This window comes from Benincasa hispida, chromosome 9, assembly GCF_027475165.1.
Source record: "Benincasa hispida cultivar pf3 chromosome 9, pf3_genome.v1.1, whole genome shotgun sequence".
In the NCBI taxonomy this organism is placed as follows: Eukaryota; Viridiplantae; Streptophyta; class Magnoliopsida; order Cucurbitales; family Cucurbitaceae; genus Benincasa; species Benincasa hispida.
This window is the reverse complement of record NC_143486.1, coordinates 56,815,167-56,820,477: the sequence shown is the minus strand read 5'-3', so window position 1 is coordinate 56,820,477 and position 5,311 is coordinate 56,815,167. Positions and strand designations below refer to the sequence as shown.

At 35.6% G+C, this 5,311-nt stretch overlaps 1 pseudogene; it reads right to left on the bottom strand.

Moving 5' to 3' along the window:
• Positions 1-1,984: 1,984 nt before the first annotated feature.
• Positions 1,985-4,877, bottom strand: LOC120086874 (uncharacterized; annotated as a pseudogene).
• Positions 4,878-5,311: the final 434 nt, after the last annotated feature.

The following is a 5,311-nucleotide window of genomic DNA, read 5'->3' as shown; positions in this document are numbered from 1 at the left end:
AGTTAACGGATGGTGTATCTCGTGACTAAAGAGTTTAATAAGTTATTCACGTACCATTGGAGTTTCAAGCTATAGGTCCATAAGGTACGCTTGGTAGCTCAATGGATTCAAGTTGAGAATCAGTTCTTGGTGTTGATTTGAAATGTTCAAATTAACAAAAGATAATTCGATTATATTTGATATGATCGGTATGGTGTATGAGATACATCAAGTGAAGGGTTAATGTAAATGAGATTTACATTAAGGACCATGGAATAGAAAAAGAGATATGGTTTATATGTTTCATGAGATGAAATATTCTACAGTTCATAAGAGTGCAACTATGGGTTTTTAGTGGAGTGCCCCATAGTTATTGAATATTTATTAATTTAATTAAAGAGTTTAATTAATTAATCTCGGATCATTGGAGCTTATAACTGTACGTCCATTAAGTACCCCTGCTAGCTCACTACAAGTAAAACAAGGATCAAGATTTTGAAATAATTTGAAATATTCAAATTGACTGAGGGAATTTATGTTAATTGTATATGATACAATAATATAAAGTTGATTTTGAATGAGATTTAAAATTAATCTATATAATATGAGAGTTTAATGTATTTGAATAAGATTCAAATAATTAAATAATATAAATCAAATTTATTTTAAAACTATAGGTTAAAATTAATATGAATAAGATTCATATTAAAACTATATGTTATGAGAGAAATGTGCATTTGAATATGATTCAAATGTTAGACTAATAACTCCCCTACGAGTGGGAGAGTGGAGTGTCTGCATATGTGGGAGATTCATTCATTTTTTTACATGAAATTAACCTACTCTTTCTCCATCAAGAAACCTCCATCTCTCTCAATCTTTCTCTCAAGAAAAATACAAAGAAGTTCTCTGCCCAAAAAATTCTTTATTTTTTGCCAAAAAGATTCCCACATAATTGTTTCTTACCAAGAGAATAATGGGAAAGACTCTTTTGGTGATGTCTTGTTTATGAATGAAGACTTTGTGTAATCATTCAAGACTTGGAGAAGATTTGAAGAAAGGTCTTCAAAGGTAACTTTCTTTTTCCCTTATGTTTTATAATGCTTAATCTACTGTGTTTTTACTTTCTATATTTTAATTCTTAAAACAAAATTGATGTAGAGTGATCAGACACTTATGCTCAAAATTTGATCCCTTCAAGCAAAACTACATCTTCCCAACTACGTCAATATTTAGATTCATTAAAACATGAGATTCGTTTGAATCACATCTTTTGCTATGAGTTGCATGAAAAGGGCTCCACTCTCCTTGTGTGATTCCTTAACTACCACAATAGTTTGACTCTTGAAGACCCCTCTTATCCTATTTGTAACATTATGCTTCTGTATCTCTAGTCTCATATCAGCACGAGTCAAGGTTAGGAAAACATATTTCTTTGTTATACTAATTTTCGCTTTCCTTTCGATTTTGATTTCTTTTTAGAACCCCCTTTTATTTCCTATCAAGAGATTCACATCCACCTTCATCTAACTCTTCATCAAAAGACATGACTTCCTCAACTTCATTGTCACAAGGTTCCAATCCGTTGGCTCTATATACACAAACAAATGAAAACAAAATTAAAACACATTACACGTCCAGATATATGAAATGTATAAAACAATCAATTGTTCTATACACACACAAACAAAAACAAAATTAAAACACATTACACCTCTAAATATGTGAAATGTATAAAACAATCCATTGTTCTATACACACACAAACAAACAAAAACAAAGTTAAAACACATTACACCTCTGTACATGTGAAATGTATAAAACATAAAAGAAAAAAAAATACATATTAACGTTAAAAAAAAAACAATGGAATTTTGTCTTTGCACCTATGTTGCAACTCTAACAAATAAAGATACAACACAAACGTATGCCATTTTTTCCCAACACATCCATTAGGTCATCTATGTAAATGTATAACAAGGATGCAAGAGGAATCAGATACAAAAAAATGTTTTGAATGAGATATAAAAGAATCTAAGAACAGTAAAAGCAGTATCTGAGTATGCTCACAACAGTGGGCGACATTAACCAAACATTCTAGAATTACATAAATTCAAACTCAAAAAGGGGGGGAAAAGCTTGTACATAAGCTATCATGATTTTCTCTTACAAAATTCAGTAAATATCTATACATTATCACAAATCTAAATTTAATATGTACATTTTTCCAATATGCTCCTAGTTAGGAAGTAAGCAAGCAAGCTTTGTCTATTTCAACAGTCTTTTAACAAAAGTGAAAATGTTGTGCAATAAAAGGCACACCATATAATCAGAAATCCACCATCTTGAACTCATCCTGCAATTGAGATGCTGCTTTTGTAGCTCTTCAAGATCTGTTGCACTATAGCAGTAAAACAAAAACCAGAAGTCGGTGTCATAGAAACAAAAAATCTTCCCATCCACTGCAGATGAACTTCTCTTTCATTCCCACGTTGACAACTATGGTAGAACCTACAAAACCAATTCAGACTCATAGGACTTGATTGCTAAATGTACAAACTGAATTCACAGGAACCCGAAAATTGGGTTACGAATGCAGTATTTACTGAATACTTCTTATCCTCTATCTGAATTTATGCCCTTCTGTTTCTCCAGTTTCTCGATCCTCTTTTCCAAATCCAGTATCAGAATATCAAAGTTTCTTTCATACACATCCATTGTCGCATTGACACAACCTCCTTGCATTTCATCAGTATTGCCATTCATTATTGAAATTGTTTTTTTGCAATCTGAACCCTCTTCTGTTAAGGTAGACAATTTTCTTTTTTTAATGGTTTCATTGAGATGAACTTCATCTGAAGTAGCTTTTCTATTCCAGCCATTGGCTCTGTTTCTACTTTCTAAAGAATGGTTATCATCAATTTCGTTGGAATCTTTAGCCATCTCTTTGGGAGTTCCCATCACTGCAAAATGATCAGTCACAACAGAACCTTGAAATCTTTGTGTGGGAGACAATTCCCTAGTGATCGAAGCGAGGGATCTAACTCGAACTGGACATGGAGTTGAACATTCAGGACTTCCTGCATCAAATGATTCAGCTGAGGTATTGGAACCACCCCCGCCCTTCACTTCCTCTATTGATCGTGACCTCCTTTCCAAGCTTCCAGCTTCTCTGGTGGGGAAATCAGATTCAAAAACCGATTTGAACAAAAGATCAAAGTTTTTGTTCCACTTCCCGAATTCCCACTCTTCGCCTCGGATCTCTATAACCTCTTCTTTTATGGAGGACTGAGGCACAGTCTCGATGTCCTTCAACCTTGTGGTAACACTTGGAGTATGGTAATCCTTAGAGCTCATTTCACCCCCGCTTGGAGGCATTTGAAAAGTATCTAAGCTTCTTCTCAAAACGTTAGGAAGTTTCCCTCCACAAATAAACTCAGAATTCTTCCACCAGTTGAAGTATTTTAGCGAAATGCCAGGCTCAAAGGACCTGGGAGGAACAAAGAAACAAACATCTTTGGGGCCAAAGACCAAGCCAGAGAATTCACCAGGTAAATCCTGATCAATACCAAACTGCATTGTTACACGATGAGGCATATACTTCTCTCGACAATCTAATCCAACTAAGTAACACATTGTCATACATATGAGATAACATTGCAAATTCTGATCAAAATTCCTCACTGTCAATTTCTAAATGCTCTTCAGCTCTGTAATAAGATGAATGATTCCAGTTGCTTATATCAGCTGCATAAGGCCTCCATTGAAAGCATTGCCCTGATAAGAAGATGGGATCAATAACAGATTTATCGATTTTATTGATAACTTTGTACCAGCGGGCAGCTCTTGGCTCTCCAGGCTTGAGTACATTTGGGGGTTTCTGAACTAAACGAGGAAAATGCTCAGAAGCCTACAAAACAAGTCGAAATGAAGCAATGACAGTAGAAGAAAGTGCTTTCTCCTTCAGCAAACTCAGGTTGTTATACAAGCCGGCAAGGACTGCGGGGGCTAAAGCCATTTGGGTCCCTCCAGCCAAATGGGCTGCAATAGGAAATACATCCTTTGACACTGTTTCTCTAGTAGGTAAAGGGAAAACATACCTTGACAACCAGTATGAGAGAAAACCCGCATGTTCAACCTCACTGCCATTCTCATTCTCCATAAAGTGCTTCATCCAAGCTCCATGAGTACATTTCTTAGACTTCCCTTTTGAAATTGCAGACTTCCTCTTTAACATGGCGTCCACCACTATCATCAAGTCCTTTGTAGTCACATGCTTCTTTATGGGTTCTCCAAGAACAGAGAAACCCCCAAGAATCATCACATCTTCCAATGTAATTGTGGCCTCCCCCCATGGAAACACAAAAGTATTCATCTCAGAACACCAAAACTCAACCAAACCCAATACTATTTCTTTATTGCGCCTAATATCATAGCAAGAACCCATGATGGCATCGTAAATTCCAATTCGTTTCCACATGAAAGAATGTCGTACCTCCAACTTTTCGACCCATTTGTCCCAATTCTTCTGGGGACATGCCCAGCCTTGGAAGTTAACTTTCTTCGGCCACCCTAATTGTCTGCTAGACATTTCTTCAAACAATAAGTGGGCACGAGCAGAAACACTCTCCGCCTCGTCCGAGCTCGTCGCGCAGGGCTTCAAAAACCTGGCAACCCTCTGAGTTTGGTTCCCATGTTGAGAAATTACTGAACCATACCTTTCTTGACAAACGTAATGCGCCATTTTTGGTTCAATGGTAAACGGAAAGACAGGTCCGAGAAGAAGGTGGCGCTGGCGAGCTGGAGTTTGAATGGGACATTGCTTGCTTCTGGAAGAAGAATCGATGCATGGGAAGATTTTGGGATTAAGTGTAATTTTAGGGTCCTTTAGTAACAATACAAAATCCTAATAAAGACCTTATATTTCAATTATGTCAATATTTTCTGTTATTTTTATAAATATCCAAACGGACCTCTTAATTTTTTTTTTTTTTTTTAAAAAAAAAAGGGTATCAAATTACTTTTTAGTCCCCCGACATACCGTTTATTACGAATTATTTAAAATAGGAAACTCAAAGGTTGCATTGAAGCGCGCGATTTCATAAATACATATATATATATGTATGTATGTATGTATGTATGTATATATCTTATTTCAAATTTTCATTTAAATCATAACATTTTCCAAAACCCTACCATGTTCTCATCCTTTCTTCTCAGGCACGCTAAAGGAGATTTCGACCTTCAACCGTCCATCTCCTTCTCTCTCTCTTTTTGTTAAATAGAATGTGGATGGGAGCTTGTTAGTAAATAGACACAGGTTATTCTAAAAA